Consider the following 21,271-nt stretch of genomic DNA (forward strand, 5'->3'; position numbering starts at 1 on the left):
AAGCATGAAGTTTGCACCATTAATGCAGCTCAGCAGTTTGGGATATCGGAAATTATATCCTTAAAAGTTGAAATTGTCAAGGCAGATATATTCACATTAAATAACACTGCTCAGCTCGAATTCAGACAAGGAATGAAGTAGGCCCCCGTCAGACCGCTCGGCTCTAGGGGACTTCCGAACAGCAGTACGGCGTCTCTCGCCGCGCGAGTGAGCAGCTCTCCCTCTCCCGAAKGGAAACGTCCTCCTCCTCCCCTTTCCCGCACTCTGAACGTTTCACTTGTGCCTCCGCAGCTCTAATTCTCCTTTTATATCTCTGASGTCAATTTCTTCTTCCTCCCAAACACATCCAGATCTGGAGGATATCAGATGGGGTTTTCCTTTGTGTTTGACATACACTCTAAGAGGGCTTCAAACCAGAGATGGGGAAGGTTCATTCAGCGCTATGGAGATTTTGCTTGTTTTAATAAAAAGGAGCTCACAATGTATCTGGAAAAATGCATGAGGAAAAGCAAGAAATGGAGCTAAAGCTTGCCAGAATGCACAAAAAACATTGCTCTATAGAAATTAAATATGCTCTGCCAGAGGCAATAACTTTTATGGATTTTCCCCACCTGTAACGAAGGAAAAACATAAATGACTATCATAAAAGTAAACATTAGAGATAGAAAATCCCTTTTACAGCATTCAGTCCATCTTTCTGCCAATAACAGGTTGTTCCCTGTAGTATATTTCTGTAGTGATTCCTCCAATCTAGTGTTAAACATTTCAAGTGATGGGCCTTTCTGTTCCCTTGGGAGAGAGCCTGAAAGCTTAGTGCGTTTCAATGTCAGGAAGTTTTTCCTGGCAGCTTTAATTTTCCCTATCTGTAATTTCTTCCCACTGGTCTTGGGATATCCCTATAATTGCTTTCCTTTCTTGAATGTTCTCATCCACGTTCATTTGGAGGTATTTGCATCGTAATTCGGCGTCACCATTTCAAAATTCTGCAGCAAAAATTCCAGCTACAAACTTCTTCACAATCTTGGCTGACAGTTTAATCTATAGGTTGCATTTCCTAATGTTTATATCCTATTTATAGTGAGACAGCCTATCATAGCCTTTTAATGGGAATCACCAGACTCAATATCACTGTTCTTTGATTTTAATGGGAATCAAATCACAAGACCCTGACATCTGCTATTTCTGGTAAGGGGCCAGCTCTGGTATTAGAAACAGGAAAGCCCTTCCAAAGCAAAGAATTATAAGCAGGAGAAGAACAAGTACTGGAGACCAAAACTGCCCAACAAGCAAAAAAGGCCTAAAAGCAAATCTGAGAGTTTTTTCAGAAGAAAGCCTGCATGAGTGAAGGCCTCTCATGCAGAAATGCAAAATTTACCTGAGGGTAGAGAGCACGTCTAGTCAAGTATAAATAGAAATTTGCCTGAATCAGCAGTACAAATATGTGGACCCATTCTGAAAGATCTAAATCATGCTTAGTGTTTACCCACAAAGACTATCAGAGAGGCTGTCAGCGCTGCTGCAGCTCACGTAATGGATATTCAGGTGCACATCCACTTACAAACTGGGATCGCAACAAAGAGCTAAAGGCCATTTCACAGCGCTGAGGAATTTGCTCATGAGTTGGAGTCTTTCCATGAAACCACTGGCAAGAAAGGTAGAGGCTTTCTGCCATGACCCTCATAAATATAGACCTGCCTCTTCCAGGCATGAGGAAGAGGGGGAAGGTAGTCCAGTTTGTGACATAGTCGAGTGTCTGAAAAATTAAAATTTGGTCTGGATTTCAGTATGTCTGATCAACGGAGTGATACATGCCAGAGCTCGGACCCTGGAAATATTGTCTGTGTGGTTTTGTTTAATATTTGGAGTCTAGGTGAAATGCCTGTTTTGCAGGCTGACGATTATAGTTGGAGAATCGCCTCCCTCAGAGTACCTCAAACCACAACAGACATCATAACATTCCAAGTAGCTCTGAGAAGAGACTTACTTAATATATAGATTTGACACAAAAATGTTTCAGGGCTCAGCTTGTTGAGTATCGGAAGAGAATTTCTTCTTCATCTGTTGTATAATTCAAATGCTAGAAAAGAAAAAAATACTGTCATTCTGTTAAAAGGTGTGAGCACTGTTAGGAGCAAAGCAACACAGCTTGTATCTTTGCTAGACTGGAGGCAAATAACTTGATTACTAATCATGAAGTCAATTGCTTACAGCCAAGAGACAATATCAGATCATCATGTCAGACCTTTTATATATCACAGAACTTTAGATTTCCCCTGTATCTCTTATGAGCTACATTTTATTTATTTTTAATAAGTGGTAAATTCAGTCCAGTTGTTAAATTCCTCTTATTTAAAAGGTCTTTCAGTGAAAGAARGCACTTCTGTACACAAAAGGCAGGAGTGGAGAAATATCAATCTTTATAGTAATTGTTCTTTTTTTTTCCTCAGTTATGTTACCAGTTGTGAGATGCCAGTGGGAGCAWTGAGAACAACGAGAGCTGCCCAGTGAACAAACAAGCATAGGAAGCATAGGAAATACTCCTATTTTTCATCCGTATTGCGGTAAGCAAACCGTATTTTAACGACATCTTCCTTCCTTCCTTAATGGCGACAACATTGTTTTTCCCAGCACTGCAAGTGTAGCGCTATATTGTGTCATGTAAAAGGCAGCTCTGGCTCTGAATCGTCGGTGCATCTCTCTCCTACAAAGAGCTTACTCGGGGGCTTATCTTCAGGTATGTGTAAGTTCTGCTTGATCTCAATGGAATTTAAGCTCATGGARAAACTCGAATGCTCTGCTGAGTGGGAATGCAGTTTAGGATATGCTTAAGTATTTTTCTCAAGAGGCTTACCCCTACATAAGACTTCTTAAAAGGCCCTTCTGGGTTAAAAATACCTGAAGTTCTTTCTAATGAGAATCTACAGCATTCTGCTCAAGGTAATCAGGAATTATAACACCACGTATTTTAAAATGTTTATCATAAAAGAAAAGGGTTACATTCTAATAAGCACAGGTAGAGTGAAAGATAAAAATAGCTAAGGATTACAGAACAGTAGAAATACATAGGCCTCTCTTAGTGAACTTCATTTATAACCCTGCTTTATCTATACCGTATATACCTATAATATCTTTAAGGCAAGGATTCATCATTCTGCATGTGTATGAAAGACCTAATGTGGTTTAGTGTGTATTTTAATATTTAATAAKAGTAAATCAGATCATTTTACATGGGTGTTACAGAGCTTATTGCTTTAATACTRTTTTGGTATTTATTGAATATCTAAAAATACAATAGATGCAGACACAYAGGCAATCATATAATATAATCATAGATATAGTCTAATCATAATATTTCTCAAACATCAAAAACCTTCTTCTGAGGCTTCCCAGTAGTGTAACATCGTAATATAATATTAACACATGACAGGGTATGTTTCAGAGGTTCATTAATACATGCTGTAAGATGTGCAGCCTCATGCATCCACCTGAGGCGTGTATTAATAGACCATTAAAATATACCCAGGAGTGTCTTAATGGTATTACAGTATGGCTCTGCAAATTTAAATTCAGCTTTTTTATAAAACAATTCTTTTCGAAAATACTCTTATATTGTGAAACCTCTTTTCTATTCAGAAAAGAAAGAGCTTTTGTGACCTAAGAATAAGAAGACAGCAGGACATGCATCTAAATACCATTTCTGCTACCATTTTAATACATTTCCTTTTGATTTTGTATTGTTTTTTATATAGCACAGTCCTAAGGCTTGATTCTCATTTTTATGTACAAAGAACTATCATTCATAATTTCCTACTACATCTATGTGACGACATACCAAAGGCAAAGGAACAAACCTTATCCTCACATGGTGCTCTCCACATTGTTTGAAAGTCTGAAGCAGCGTAAAGAGCCTGGAAGTACTTGAATCTGGCTAGAGAAGATTTCTTCAAAGGTAGTGCTTTGAAAGAAGGCCGTAGGCCACCCTTCAGAAGGTTCACTACGCCCTCCAAAACAAAATACAGTCTCTGGTCAATTGTAACATTACATTCTGATTTTACCATTATATTTATATTTGTTTGTTTGTTTATTATTTATTTCATGCCCTGGCATTTAACTGAAACCAGCAGTCATTTTGAGATGGAGCATTGCAACATATTGYTCAGAAAAGGTTGAAATTATAGAGTAAAATATTGGTTTTCCATCTTTCTGTCTAAAACTTATACAAGCAAAGCCAGAAAATCTTTACAGATTGTTTGCCCCTCTCTGAATTAGTTTTCCAACAGACAAAGTTGCAGTGGAGCTCAGCACTTTTAAACTAGCATAGCTTACGGCTGTGTAGGAGCCATCATCATCATCATAATAGAATTAYGTTGTTATTACATATAATCCTCCTCTGAAGTATGTAAGTACAGCGAGCTGCAATTTGTAAAAGACCTGCGCTGCTTGAACTGCACTTTCCGTTTGCAGTGCTAGCGGAGGAACATCAGAATTACGCYGGGTTTAACTGCACCACCACCACCGCAGGCTGTAAGCGCATCAGGTCATAAATCCTTGGTGCTGATCTGTGCATGGGCAGAAGGTCTGAAACGGTGTAGTAGCTGAACCATTTGTGCAATGCTGTGCGGACCGGGGACTCTTTTTTTTYCTACCTCATTTATATGGGAGTTATGTTACTTATCAGTCTTAGAGCAGGAAGATTTGACWGAGGGAAATAATATGATAATCTAGAGCTTTCATTACAACAACTGGTTGGATTTAAGAGCTTTTTTTCCTGTTCTTCCTTCCRCACACTGATTTTAAGTACATGGAGTTTTTTAAGAAGCTTTTGTGAAAGAAGGAAGAAGGAACTGGGTGAGGGGTAGTTGTTCTCCTTTTTCGTTTTGGTTTGGTTTGGTTTTTGGATTTAACCGGATAAAGTGTTACGCTTCTGTGTCTGCAAATACAAAGAAGGAAAACTATTAATATCCTCGTTCATCACCCTAGCCTGTAAATTCAAAACCCAATGACTCGGGTCTTACCAGGGCTGATGGTTTCAGTTCTGGACGTGATAGTATGGTTGACGATTGTCTTTCAGGATGAGCTGGTAGTCTCCCTCATAATTAGATTTTCCAGTTGTTTAGAAATCTCTTAGAATTATTCTTGTACTGAAATTTCCCATGTCACATATTTTCTTCAAGGTTGAAATTATATATACGTATAATCTACAAGTTACTTAAAATAGCATAATCCAATTAGAGAAAAACAGACTGTTTGGACCAGGAATTAGAGAATTCACCTGTTAGGCATGTACAACTAAGAACTGCAGTGCTTATCTTCTAGTTATGCAGCTGCCAGYGTGAAATCTTAGTCAGCATTAAACACCTCATCTTCCTACACAGTTTAGGCAAAAGGTTATGTATGTGCTCCAAAAGAATTACCCACAAAATGAGAGCATGGTGTGGGAAATCCAGTAGATCTGATCAATAACAATCAATAAGCAAAGAAGTATCTCTGAATTTAAAGGATAGTGGCCCCAAGGGAAGGAATTAAAAGCAGAAAATAGAGGATAGGGAAAAGGATAGTCGGTAGGGGAAGAGGCTGCAAGAATCAAGCTTGGGGAACGCAYGCAAAAGTATGTTCCCGTTACTGCACGGTTTCCTCCTCTGCCCATAAGAGCCTGGATGTTTAGTCTCAAACTTTACTTAAAAGAGGGCCACAGCTATTTATAGCCAAGCCACCAAGATCTGTCTGYGATATACAGCTTTTGCAACTTTAGTTCAGTCCTTTACAGCCATAAAATAAATACGATACGGTTTTACCATAGCTATCGCTGTTACTTTTTAGGCAAAACGGCTCGGGCTCAGATTCTGTTTTAATGAAAGCAAGAATGTCAGAAGTTAATTAGCCAGAATTAGTCCTTTTCAAAAATTCTGACAGTTTTTACAGATTTGTAAATAAAGGAGGTGTGAAATTTCATAATGTTTGTTTGTGTTAAAATTCCTGTTTTTAAAATTTCCCTTTTCTCCCTAGTTTTGTTTCAGCCTCTCTAATAGAACGATAATTACAATAACGATGCATAAAATTGCTTTAACTTCTTCTTTCAAAGGCTTTGCCATTCCCCCTGACTGGGGAAAATATGTCATTGATACAATTTGATGTCTCTCCTGACAAGACTTAGTAGCAGCTGGGTTTAAACTTGGAGTAACCACAGGGTTGCCCGGCATATCCAGTGAGTTTCACAAGGTTTTGAGCTCGCTATTCCCTTTGGTACACAAATCAGGTTCGGGTATGACAGAATGGAAGGAATTGATCCACACAGCAAACWGTCTTGCCCTGGACATCACCRCCTTRCAAAGTCTCAACAGAAATTATTTTKCGTTAGTACAAATAGCATCATACTGTGATATATTTGCTTCAACAGTCAGGAAGAAACTATGATTTTATTCGCTTGCTTAAAGGACACATTATTGCATTACAAACAAGAAGACAACAACAAAAATGATTCCTTTTGATAATAGGTGTTTCTAGAACAAATGTGTGGGAGGAAGAATAAAAACAGACTGGAAAATATTTAATAAATTGTCTTGAATCTAGTAGTTGTTATCAGAACAGCGTAATAAACTAGCAAGGTATTCCTGGGAAATTCCTTCACTGGTGTCGCTTTAACCTACATCAAATGATACCGCTGTGGACTCTGCCACTTAAGCATCAAATACTAACAAAAAGTAGATGGGACGTGAGAAGAGAAAATCAGAGAACACACACACACAAATGTTGACTACCATCTGGCACAGATGTCATTTACTGCTGTTCATGAATCAGGAACCAGTTAAATTTAACATATTTAGTAGTCTATCTATCYTTGTACAAAGCTAGGTAATACAATAATTATTCCTCACATAGCTGCCTTTTAAACTGTATGGTTCATCATTTTTTGAAGAATTCTTGAATTTTTTCAGTCAGTCTAGTATTTAGGTTTAGGATAATATTCTAAATACATAAGTGTTATAATATCTAATAGTGACATAACTTAAACATTTAAGTATTTTTTCAGTAATAGAATGTGTGTGAATCCTGGCTACTTACTGAAATCAAGATAGCAGGATTGCTAGTTGAGTGATTAATYGCTGAATGTGTTTTTTCACTCACTGGAAAAAAGTGGAAGTTTTCAGCTTAATTTCCTGGAAAAAGCATATGTAAATTCTTTTTCTTCTAAGAAGTCTATTTATTTTTCCAGATTATCTGTGAATGTAACGTCATATAGGGTTATGTAGCTCTATATGTATACTGTAATATATACTATATTATATACCATTAACAAAAYTGACAGCAGACTTGCAGATACAATCCACTGTTTGCATTTTAATTTTTGGAGTAACAGTTGCATGACTACAACAGSCAGTGGTTAAGTAAATGTCCTCTGYGCAACACTGTCCTATAAAAGCAAAGTCCTGAGCACATGAACACTTTATGAGCTGAAAATGAACTTATTGAATCAACATCATTAATAATAKCCCTATACAACCTGTTTATTTTGCTTATATATATAAGGCCATTTGAATTTAAACCATGTGAAGCATCCTAAATGGGTGCTAAAAGATGAGAATTTTATTAAAATTTGATTAATTTCCAACTATAGCCCCTTGAACTGGGGCTGGATGTTGTATCTGGATTCTTTTTAGTACAAAAAGGTGTTTTCATGAGTTTGTTTTAGAAATCTAGGTCAAGCAACAAAATTATAATTTTTTTCCTAAAATGAAAAGAAAATGCTGTTTAAACAAGAATTCAGGCCTGCAGATGAGATAATGACAAATAACAGAGAAGTGGGAAGGGAATAAAATCAGAAGGAGGCACAKTCACCGTGTCAGTTATAAAGCCCTTTTAAAACATGGTTGCTTCTAGAATTATACTGTTAGCATTAACTACTCTGCTAAATGTAATTTCAGAGCAGCTTGGCTATGCTGGGACCAATAATGTTTCAGCAGATGTTAACAGTGAGGGAATTTAAAGATTACAGAGTTTCATGGGTGTAGTAAAGCTGCAGTGGGAACAGAAATATTACCGTAGCTGTTATGTTCTGAGTGCACCACATTTACTGACAAGTAATACATGAGTGATAGTGAGGACCAAGGGAACAGAACTTTATACTTACTGGTCAGCAGCCTATAAATTCCATAAATTAAACAAAGTTTTATGTATTTTTCATTTCTTTTTGGAATGATCATCTCTAAGGACCCTTGTTTCACGTTAATTCCATCGACAAAGCGCAGCCCTGTCTTCCAGCATTGTTTCCTAAGGGTATTTCCCAAATATATATTCCCTTTCTCTTCCTCCACCGCCCTCTATTCGTCAGGTTTTTCCACTCAGGCAATGCTTCCTCCTCCGTGATCCTTCCGACGGGCTCAGACCATGAGGGGCAAAAGAGCAGCACCCCGTACCAGCTTGTCCAGAGGCAGACCCTTCCCCAAACGCCCTTTTTCCTAGCATGGGACCTGTTTTGCTTTGTGCATTGCTGCTGCCTGCGATCTCAGGACAAGGAAACAATTATTACGGCTGACTGAGATTGCTAAAATTCAYGGAAAAGTTAGTATCTTTTAACAGGCCTGCCTAAAACATTCAGTCTCCAAACCTGAAACATAGAAGCTGAACTACAAGAATATGCCTATTAACTCTATTTTCAATAGAGTTTTRCTAATAAACTGAGTGTGGTGTAATCAAAGTGGCCAAATACTATACACTGGAAGATGTGAGTGTGTGTCCATCCACAGATCTAGCTACAGAGACAGGGAACGGGTAGAGTACATGTTGCAGAGACCAAACCTAGCATGTGGAAATCACAACTACTGTGCGTAGACTCGATTAACTAGTTAAGCTGAATTAATTTAAACCTTTTTTTAGTTAATGAGTTAATGTTTATCTGGTGTTCAGCTTTTTGAATCCTTCCCATCAGCAACAATATTGTTTACCAGTTAAAGAGGCGTGAACTGGGCTTATCAGAGGAATGAAGAAAAGAAACAAAATTTATGCTTTTTTCTATTGAAGAAGGAAATAGACAATAGTTTAGACTGAGAGTCTCCTACACTGTTACTGAAAGAAGTCCAAGAGGACGGAATTAACCTATTCACATTTTAAAGACACAATTTCATAGATTATGCAGGGCCTACAGGCTTCTTTTGTACTTGCAGCTTGGGTTTTAGGAGGAAACCGATGTACCCTTGCTGGCTCTTTCCATCACAAAGTTCAGTATAAGGTGCCACCGATATAAACGTTCCCTTTCCGTGTTACTGATTGTGCAAAGCGCATGGCCAGCGTTGGTACTACCATAGACCTTGGCCTTATTGAGTCAAATGTGTTTATAAAAGAAAGCAATACAGTACCAGTAGGATGCTTGTTAGGAATGAAGACACCCATATAGCAGACTACATAGTGAAAGCCTTTTTATTTTGATGGCACTCTTTCACTGTCTATCATAAACTTAGTGAAGCAAGCTTTCTCTATCCAGCTCTCCTTTTATTGGGCACAAATCACTCCTGACAGGAAGTTTTATGCCTAAATCCGTTTACTGTCCTTGTTGGTAGTCTTTAAATTAATATTTATAAGCCGAGAGAGGCCTAAAAGGATGCAGCAGTAAAATATCTAAATGCTTCAGTTTGGCTTGAGCTGATTTTCTCCTTCTCGACCACTGACATTCCTTAATTACTAGTGACCCAGGCAAGTATTGTCTCTGCTGCTCCAAGCCCACAAATCACTGCCTCTGATAGTCTCGTGGCTGACAAAAGGAGATGTTCAAAGCAGAYCGGTTTGTAGAATATACTGGATGAAGATGTGTGGGTATGGGGAGAAGAGAAATACAAAGAAATTCCTTCAGAGAGGTATCTTAAGAGAAATAACTAAAAGTTGAAACAAATTACTTGATATAAGGAAAAAAAAAAGAATACCATCTGAATTGGCAAAAGTACAAAATTTAGCTGCTATAGTTTTAAAAAAGAGTGGGAAACAAACCAGAGGGCATACTAAGCTCAAAAAACCTCAAATGAACATATTTAAATCTTGAATGGATGATACATACACACACCCTCAGCAAAATGACCATTTTCATTAAATCAGTATGAAGGACACTTCTTTTGCATATCAAAAACTGTTGGGCAAGCTGAAATTAGAACAAAGCTGATTAAAAATAAAATCTTGTTGCATTCAATCTTTTCCTCCTTTTTGTTATTATTTCATTTTTTTTCCTTGATGTCTCACTTCTGTCAAAATAGGTGAAGGGTGTACAACAGAATAAAAGCAAATATAATAAAAACCTAATCAGCTGTCACCACCTTAGCACACAAGCACATAAAAATAATGAGGCTGACTAGATTGGAAAAAAAGTGGAGATAACAAATAGTGGAGTCCTCTTAAAACATCATTATAGGAAAAAAATCGTAAAAGGGAAAAGGGACAAAGAATTCTGTCCTGCAAAGAGTGAAGCACCCTGGTCCTGGATCAGATGAAATTTTAGCATATGAATCATCCTACCATTACGTGGGAGGATCCCTAAACAAAAGGTGTCAGACAGCTCTCCATGCAAGATACAGTGGATCTAAATCACTGTTGTCTGTACACCTTGCAAAATCTTTTTTGTAAGGAATGAATGAGAATTTTATATTCCTCAGGTAACAGGGAGAAACAACTGAATACGGTTTGTAATAGAATTACTGAGAAAAGCAATTACACATCTTTCTAATCTGCAACTAGGGTCTTAACATCCACTAGCTTTCTGACTATAAGGAATGTCTAAAAGGCGAATAAATGCATATCTGTTTATTTTTTGGAAATGAAGCCATACACCACCCTATTCTATTTATTCTGCAGAGACTAATTTGTGGACATAAATGACAATTGTTGCTCAAAGCCTATTTTGAATTTTTTGTATATTTGCAGATTCGACTAATTATGCTTGACCAAACTTTCTTCTACATCCTTGGCTGTTGCACATCTGAGTGTATTGGTTCAGTGTTCAGTGCTTCTATTCCCAGGGGAGTTATACTTCATACRCGTTATATTCACATATTGAAATAGGATGCACTTGATACCTGGGAAGAAGATCGGAAAATAAACCATTAATTCTTTAGTACCTCAAAACCATTTTTCTTTTGTGATCAAAAGCCTAAGCTGCCTCAGGTAGTCTTCAGACTTCTTTATAAACAGTGCTCCTGCCAATGGAGATGATAGCTAATGAATATAACAAGCCTACACTTACAATTATAAAAAAGACACAATTATGCATTCTATTAGAATGACTCAGACTTCTCCTAAATCCTATTCTTCCTGAGCAAGATAAAATTCTAAGACTTGTAGAATAAGCTGATCATCTGCTGAGGGCAACTAATTCCCATATAAGTCTCTCTGCTCTTGGGAAATCAAGCGTTCAGAGTGAGTTTTCTAGAGCTTAGAAGGAATGGCATTTTGGCACCTGGGCCAAGTAACCAGAATCTCCAGACACAGAGACATATGCATAAAATTTGAAGCAGAACATACATGATAGGATGTATGTGATATTAGAAAACATGTCATTAAAAAATGCAGAATAAAGGATGTAAACTTGACAAGTATTAAATCAGCCATTTATCACCTGACCATTTTTTGACCTCCATCTTCCTTGTCTTTGTAAGGCCACAAATAAGCAGTAAAACACAAGGTAGAAAACCCAAAATGTAACAGTATTTCCCATCACCTATTTTTCTTGAATTTTACTTTTGACCCTTTCAAACACATTAAGCATGTCACAAGTAGATGCTAGGGGTTTCTTTTCCCCACAAGTCAACGGTTCTGTATATCCGCAAAGAGGTGTTCAGCCTTGCTTGAAATGATGCCTCCATTCAAGTAAACTCAGARTTGCATTGCTTCTTGGCCCTTAGAAAAATTATAGGTCTCGGCTTACTTCTTTTATATGCTAATTCCTCAGGCAGGGCATAGGACTGTTCAAATCTGAACAAGATATTGATATGTTCTGTKCTTTTTTTCAGCTTCTTTACAGTTATTTAGGTGGCTGGTTTTGTTTACGGTTTTTCTTAGACAGAAAAGTGTAACTGCAAGATTAAAGCATTTTATAAAATTTGGGGGAAAAGGTCTCAATGCCTTTGTTTTAATCATGTTTCTAGATGTTCAGTGCTTATATAATACTTTACAAGTACTCTGTTTCATTTTTTCTATCACCAAGATTGAAAGCACTGTAGTTTTCAATCATGTTCAGAAATGCTGACCTACTAGCCATAAAAGTGCACAGCAGTTACGAATAGCTCTCCCTTATTTCTAACCTTTTTTTTCCTATCACAGGATGTTTGCATGGAGCTTTTCCATGCAAACATCACTGAGAAAGCCTTCACCTTTTGGTAGTGTTTTTCCTACAAATTGGATTAAGATTACACACACACACAACCAAACATTTGTTGAAGGAATCTGTGCCTGTGGCTGAGAAATGTTTGCTAAATGGACTGTCATGCTTTCTAAATGTTCTTTCCCTAGTGTCCTGACCTGAGCCAAAGCCACATGGTAATAATTCTCCATAGCTGAGAGACCTTTAAATTGAAATGTTTGGAAGTTGCCTTTCCATTGGCTCCAACCCATGGTTCTCAATAGCCCACTTACTTTAATTTCCAGCTGTCCTAATAGAGACAGAATACTCAGTTCCCTGTTTCACGCTGTGCTATCAAATGCCTCCCTGTATCCTAGTGGGAGAGCTTTACTTCTTTGGGGAAAGCCTTTAGAAATTAGGTATTTCTGGTATTTACTTGCACAACAACATTCTGAATGTTTTAGTGAGGATGTAAGTTAGAAATATTTAGAAATTTAATAGAAATTAAGGTAGCTAGGTGTGGGGGTAAGAGCTATGTTTTGRTTTTGCATTGAGATACCTGGATATTGATCCTAATGTTCATGAAAGGCTTTTTCTTTTCTTTTACAGTTCTTTTGTGCCTCTGCAGGTGGCTTGTCATTCCTTCTCTTGCCTTGATTCTGTTTATTTCCCATTGCTCTTCCTGCTCGTTTCTGCCCAGTATCAGGAACTGAATAGAAATACCTTTTGGGACTCAATTTCTCTCACTTCTCCAAATATGCCTTTCCTCATTCTTTTACCCTAGGACCTTAATGCTCTCTCCTTGCACCCTCCRTTCCTAGTGGGTTTCCTGGGAGAAGAAGGGCAGGAGATAGGGAGAGAGGAATCATTTTTTCTTGCGACATGAACTAAGACAATATTTATTAGCATGTGTCCTGTCTGGAGTACCTAGGGTTTCCCTCAAAGCAGTGAGTTCTTTAGGTGGTTGGGGTTTAAGTAGCTAGATACTTTAAAATCTGATCCTCTGTCTCTTTATCCCCTGGGTTGGAAGTAAAGATTCTTATGCCGCTTCACRTAGCAATGTCTCCATATCAAGACTGATGCAGTCTTCAGAGTCTGAGGGAATTACAGCCATCCGTGTTTGGCCAGAGTTACGAAGGGATGGATGGCAGTGAAGTTAGAAACAAAAGGAAAACGAAGGATTCTTCAGGCTGCAGGAAGGGCTTGGATGTCCACAGCCCATCCATCCTCTAACCAAAGTSCTCTAGAGGCTAAAACCGTAAATAAGGAGCTTTGAGTTGCAGCATGAGACTTCTGTGCTGCCACATCAACAGCTGTAAATCTGCTCTCCAGTTCTTCCTGCTTACCCTGTAGGGAAGCAAAATTCTGCCTGGGTGATGCAGTAGCATTTGGCGGCAGCGCTCTGGCAAACAGACTTCCAGATGTTTGACGAGAATGACAGACTCGGAGTGGGAGTGCTCGAGTTGTGCACGCATGCCACTCTTTAAAATTCAAGACTAGCTTGCAGCATTGTCAGGGAGTGAAAATGTCAAAGGAAGACAGTGTTCATAGCAGGCATCAYATTTCAGGCCTTAGGTGAAAAAGTCAAGGGAAGACAACACTGAAACAATTTATAAAATAAAGAAAGGGGGGCTCAACAGATAGAACAAGTCTGGGAAATGTGGAACTGACTGTCACCCCCAGCCCAATACCATGTACCAGCACTTGTCTAGCCTCACTGAGGGATATTTCAGACCTCAGGTCCCCATCCACTTGTCAGGGCCTGTTTCCAGCTGCCCTGCATTAAGGAAAATGGGCTCTTTGATTTTTCCTGTGATGTCTGGCTCTGGATTGTGACCTTCTCATGTCTTCGTCCGTGGATGTCCTTCACTGCCTTGCCATCCCTGAGGTTTCCCCTCACACTTCTGCATTTTTGCTTTTCACATATCTCAGTTTTCCTTTGCCTTTTGTGTGTCTTTCTTCTATCCACTACCTGCAAGGACAAGCAGGCACAGCCAGCTCCTCTCTTAAGAAAAAAAAAAAAAAGAGAGAGAGAGAGAGAGAGAGAGAGAGAGAGAGAGAGTCATGGGACTAAATGTTATTTGCCAGCCACTGCACAGTGCATGGCTTTTGCCCTATCCTTTTCTCTCATCCTTTGTCTGTATGGCCTACATAGATTGCATGGGTAAATAAGAATATGTTAACCTGATTTTTTTTTTCTTTTTCTGATGTTACATAAAGATTTTTCTGATTTATTGCATATCTGAGTGGAAACACGTATAGATAAATGAATCTGATAAGAGACATCATCATTTCCAAATGTATTTTCCCCAAGTTTGAGAGCTAGTCATGTTCTTAACTTACTCAGCTGTTTTCRTTCTCATATTGTCTTCCTTCCTTCYCGTGAAAGCTCTTTATGAAAATCATGTAGTGAAGACRTGAGTTCTTAATGGTCCAAATGCAAAAATATTCCTGTGTTCCCATTCAGATATGTTTCCTTCTGTATAGAATTCCTGCTTTCCAAAATATCTCACACATGTTTCTCATTGCAGTGGTGGTCTCCGAAGTATATGTGTTTTAAAATAAAGCTTTGCTATGCCTGTGAAAGACTTGCCTTTCATTTCAAACATAAATATATTACATTTTTTCCCTTCCACTTCAGTGTAAATCTCCTGTAATATGACCCTTATATCCCTTTGCAAAGAGACAAATCTTAGTTTGATTTTGTTTGGAAAGAGATTTCAATCGGATCCTGCAGTGTTAGGCGAGACATCCACGGGTCATGGCTGCTGAGCGCATTAATTGCTACCTTCCTGCCTTTGTGAGCCATCCTGAAACACGGGTTTTGACCAAGCACTTGTGCGTTATTCTGATAACCACTGCCCTTCTTATAAAGTAAGCACACCACTCTGCTGAGGGTAAGAAAACTTAGGATTCAGTGAACTGCTTTTATTTCAGAGCTTCCTTTAAAATAAACACAARGGACCAAACTTTCCCTGGTGTAACACCAGTGACCTCTCTGAAATTACACCAGCGTTGAATGTGATCAGATGTGTCATCAAATCCATTTTGTACCAGCAAGAGCRTGGATGAACTAAGCGAGGCATCCCACAAGTCCGATCCGGAGCTTTTCCGTTGCCCCCGCTATTACCCCAGGCTCCTTCCTCACCTTAGGCTGAAGGGAATGAGAAGGTCCAACTTGTCAGGACTTATTACTTATTCACAAAACTATCACACCTTTGACACATCTGTCAGTTTTTATACAAAAAAGCGAATGAGCAAGGATGCTGAAGTTTCCTTCCAGCGCACTGGAGGGCAGTCCTTTTCACCACACCCTTAAGGCTTTCATGTCAGGGCTTACTTACAATGACAGAGCAGCGTGAGAGAGCTCTCATTTTGTCTGGCTGTACTATGCTTTCCTCTGGACAGATTAGACTTGGCCCCTGGTAGTTAAGAGAATTAAGCTTTCATCCTTAAATAACATAAATAAGCAAATAAATAAATAGAGGATATGATAGTTATATCGCATCACATATCCAATTTATGCTAGAGCTATGGATTAGATTGAGATGCTTCCTTTTTTACCAACGCTTCCGAAAATAAATTCTGCAAGCTGCTGCATCATACGGATCAGTCTTTTGCAAGAACAAACAGCAAAATATTTGCAAAAATGCTAAACTAAGAAAGGCAAAGCACAGTGCAGAGGAATATGTTTTCTAATGAATCTGTGGTCAGATCTATAATTTAAACTTGACAGTAGTATCACAAAATTCAGATTAATACTGAAGCCTCCAGGAATCTTAGGAAACATTATGTTCAGTAGAGTGCATGGCTAATGGTTACAAAGTACAAAGGATATGGATAGGCATGGCTGATTTATGAAAATTCTATCCACGCAGAATGTATTTATTCCAGGATTTGGGCTTTGGTTGCATTTACAATTAAAAGAAAGGCTGCTTATTAATTTTACATGAGGGGGTTTTGGCTGTCTTATTCAGGGTGAAGTTCTGAGCACTTTGCTGGGTCCTGTTTTATGCATAGCCATTACATATACTGAACTTCAAAACTGGTTCTAAGTTTCCAATGCTTTGATAATCCAGCTTTCACAGTTCCCATTTTCTAAAAATCACCGTAACTAGGAGCAATGCTTTATAATGCTTTAAATCATTAATATCCCTGTGGATGAGAAAGAAAAGAACTCATGTAAGACAGAGTTCTTCAGTGCCACCATGTACCACTGTGGTCTGAGCTTTTCTTCAGAATCCATAATGTCTTCAAAACCTGAACTTAATAGACTAAGCTTCATGATCTATTCCCATAACGTCAGTGAGCTTGTCAGCCCTTTGTGAACACATTTGGCTTATCTGTACTGTGACTTTTGGAGAGTTCTCTTTCATAACAATAGGTATCTAAGGAAGGCAAAGAATTAAACAGTAGTATTTTCCATTTGCATGTAAATGTTTTTAAAAAGAAGTGTCCACAGRTATTTTATACAATCTGGAGCCATCTTTCTTCAAGAAGTGAGGCTTATGCAGACACATGGGTTGCATGTTTGTGTGCATGCATGTGTGTATTTCCTAATCAGATTTTACTCTGTTTGATGATTCCAGACCAACTTAATAGAATAGAAATCTTTAAGATTAAAAAAAAACCCTGTACATTTTCTGGAACAATGGATGGATGTGGGAAGATGGAGAAGAAGGGATACTCTATAGGGACCCCTACATGGCCCTATAGGGCCCTGCCTAAAAACTAGACTGCAGAGTGAGTTCATGCATTATTAACCATCCAGAGTCTGCACAGTATATATATCTATATATTTCCGAGAGTGTGTGAGAGATGGGCCATATGTGCCCCACCCTTGGGAAAAGCTTCAACTGCAGCTCAGAATTAATTACAAGGCACAAAGCAGTAGGAAACTGGGCTTCATTAGTTCTGTTCTTGTAAAACTACTTATTTATGTTTTTATTTTCCTTCCATGGCACTTCAGAACATACGTAATGTGACATTTGAATGTACCACAGGATATCTCTTAGAGTTATTTTGCTACTACTTTTCAATCTGTGGTGAAAAAGAATGAGCACATATGTTAAATAACATAAATCTAGTAGAGTTATTCTTCCTTGTACACCTATTAGTCTCCGAGTTCCTACAATCTCTTCAGTGGTACTAGTAGTAGCAATAATAATAATAATAATTTAATAATAATAATTTAAAAACCCATAGACTTTCCTTAATGATATAAGAGGGAAGTCAAGCTGTTCTGAATATTAAAATTAGCAAAGATAATTCGGGAAWGATTATGTGGATTGAGCCATCAGACAACTTTTCTTAATGGTTTTATGTGTCTGTGTACTATTGCTTAAACGTGATTCTGGTCCTCATCTTTAATATAAATGAAATTGGATTGCTTTCCTGACTCTCTCCGGTATGTGAATGCAGATATGGAGGAGGAAAGGGTGTCAGGTGCAACAGGAACATCACCAAATGAGCCTGAAATGTTGTGTGAAACAACATCTTTTCCCTGTTTTGTATTCCACCCTCATTTCCAACTTATTGGAAAGATGAATGAAAGCAGTACACAGACAGAATATCAAAATGACCATGAAATAATTAGAATATCAAAAACTAATGGCATGTTCCATGTTCCCAATTATTTAAAATTCAGTAATCCAGAAACAATGCTATAGTTTCTTCCTCAAAGTATCCTGACCATAGCTAAAATGAGATCATTTTGGAAATACTTAAAGCCTTTTCCTGAGCTTTTGTTATAGAAAACCTCCTTGCCACATTGGCTCTCTCATTCTTACACAATTCCTATGCTATTGTAATGGATTCAAAGCTCAGTATCAAGTGAGAGTCTGATCTGGCTCCCACTGAAGATGATGGCAGGACTCCAGTTGACTTTGACAGCAGATGGATCAGAAATGGAATGTGAATGAGCAGATATTTCTGGATGTTCAAGAAATTTATTGACTCTCAGACATCAGTTTTATCCAAAGCAGAGCGAAGTTAAACAAACCTAGATTAATGATATATTTTTTTTGAAAAGACGAGAGTGATGAGGGAGGTAAAAGAGAAGTACTCCTGCTAATTATGTTACCAACATAACAGGATGCAGAAGTGTGTGATGAGGCCCTGCTCTAGCAATGCAGCTAAGCATATGCTTAAAATTAAGCATTTATTTAAGGGTTTTGCTGAATAAGGATGAGATCATTCACATACTTAAAGTTAAATGCATGCTTAAGTGCTTTGCTGAATCTGGGCCCAGATACATAAACCATTAAACAGTCACTTTAAGAAAACGGTGGAAAGCTGTTACACAATTTCTAGACCTTTTAAGTCATATCTCCCACATTTCCCACTATCTCTCTTTCTTATTAGCTGAAGGAAGAGGTTTTTAAAGCTCCAGTTCACCAAAAATGATAATGCTCATTGCTACTCAATTGTAATTCAAATTATTCCATGCAGCCCCAAGCATGTGTTCAAACATATAAACAAGCAAACAGGAGACTTGAATCTTGCCAATTGGAATACTGTAGGTCACAGATGCTACACTTTTTTTTTTTTTTTTTAGCATAAATGAAGATGGGTAGAAAGATTGATAAAAGCTGGCCTTGTCCATTTTTGGTGTTCTGTTCCTGTGGCTTGGGTTATTTGGGTACATGTTGCTTTGTGTCTGTGAGGGCTCTTTATTTTTCTCTCTGCGATGGTCAGAGAAGCAGTACTCATCACCTGGAGTGAAGGCTGACAGGAATGAACATAGGCAGGAAGCAGCGTGACACACACATTGTCATGCATGACTGACCAGCAGCCATCAGCCGCAATTAAACATTGAGAGCACTGGATCTTTTTGGACAGGTTCAAGTTTCCTGGCACTGCTGTGATTAGATGTTTTGCACTGTTTCCCTGTAGTCAGTATATGACACATTTCCCTTTTGCTTGCTCTTTTCTGATATTTATTTTTACACTGTCCTAGTGTTAACATCTTCTCATAGAAAAATGTATCACTTAAAATGGGATCATTTTCAAGGAGATCTGTGAGGAAGGTTAAAGAGCAAACAGATATAAAACATTAGCTATTTTTCTTTAAAACACAAAATGTCCCCTCTCCCCTTCAGTAGAACATTATAGTGTTAAAGCATTTTTGATAAATCATGTCTATGCCTATGRAATTCAATGAAAGAAAATTCCGTGAATGGCAGAAACCAGTGAAGAACTACGTGGGCTTTTGGATTTATCCAGCTGACTGTAGTTTTACTGTAATTTAAGACGACAAAACAAAATGCCCTTACAGGCAACTCTGAAGTGAAGAGCAGCCTCAGTTATGCSGGGCTGTCACTTGCTTGCCCTCATTTCAGGGCTCAGATCCAGAGCAGTCCAACTGCCCAGCATTTAACGAAGGCCCAAGCTTCCAGGCCAAGGTCTGTGGCTTGGCACAAACTGTTGCAAAAAGGGACTCCGAGCGATGGCACTGGAGATTGAAATGCAAGGCCTTTTGGCACCGGAGAAGATGTGATATCTAATTGAATAGTCATAGGGTTTAGGGCCAGAAAGGCTCATTAAGGCTCGATTCTGGCCACATGAACAGTAGTCTTCTCCCTTCCCCCAAACAGAGTCCAGCAGCTTATGTGTGATTAATTAATCACATCTGTTAATTTGTGATCTCCTACTCCGCAAGGACCTGGGACATCCCAGCACTAATAAGCCACAAGAAGCTGCCAGACTTCTGTGCAGAAAACCTTCTCGCCCACTTCCTTTCCACCTTTCATCTTCCATGTGCAGAACAGCTCCAAATATGGTTTAGACCAAGGGAAGCAATCAAGTAACCTAAACTGACGGAATTTCAGCAATCTGAAGGAACAACATGAGAGGGCAGTGTAATTTTAGATGGGCTGTATCTGCTGTACAACAGGCCAACCCAACCACAGGAGCCAGTGAACGCGATAAGGTAAGGGGAATTTCTCCCTTACTGTCAATCCCCTCTTGTGCTGTTAAGGAGGGTTCCTCCAGTCACGCATYTATTTCACCTTTATGCTCTTTGAATAACATTTAGAGGACAGCACAACTTTGGGACACCCTTGCTTTTCTCTCATAGTTTAACTCTTTAAGAGCCTTTTCTATCAGATAGGTGGGTGTAATCATGGGGGCAGAAATAAGAATTGCTATGAGAAATAGTTCTGAGTTTCTTATTCTCAACGGCCRTTCTAGATTGCCACATTTGTTATAATAATCGCACTATTTTGTGAAGYGTACTATTGATAACACTAAATAAGCCTCACAGAACCATGCAAAGCAGAAAATATAACTGCTATTTCWGTAATGCAGATGCAGAAGCAAAGGCAAAAAAAAAGGGGGGAGGGATGAGTGGCTTTCCCAAGGTCATAAAGTAAATCAGAACTATATTAGAACAGCAGCCAGGTCTTGTCTCTGTATGGTTTGATGTATTCAAGAAAAAATATTTTACTTGATTCTRTCTTTTTGATATTTTTCAAATACTTCCTATTTTTGTCTTTGTACTCTCCCTAGGATGTGCTGTTGTATCATAAGCACCTCTCCAGATGTTAAGGAAAGCAGAACATCAGATGGTAACAAAGTGATGCTTGAAATTCTGTTACCAAAGCAGATGACAATCAAACAGGCTAAGCATCTAAGCTTGCAACATCTTCTTTATCTGTGAATCAGATTTTGGACATTTTGCTGATGACTTGGAAAAATAACTATGGTATGAACTTTGGATTTCCAGCCTAGAGTAGCCTTTAGACACTTTCATAGACAGTCATCCCAATGTAAATGAAGTTAAGTAAGTGCATGCAAAAGTGATCTGGCAGTGGAGAAATAGCACTTACTACATTAACTAACTTTAGCACTAACTTCATTAACACTGTTAGTAAACCTATTATATCACAGCTGAGATGTGTCAGAAGATTTTACTCTAAAAGTTGAAGGAAATCTATATAAGAAGAACACAGCAGA

This window comes from Rhea americana, unplaced genomic scaffold (genome assembly GCF_003343005.1).
Source record: "Rhea americana isolate MKP2758 unplaced genomic scaffold, rheAme1 scaffold_127, whole genome shotgun sequence".
Lineage (NCBI taxonomy): Eukaryota > Metazoa > Chordata > Aves > Rheiformes > Rheidae > Rhea > Rhea americana.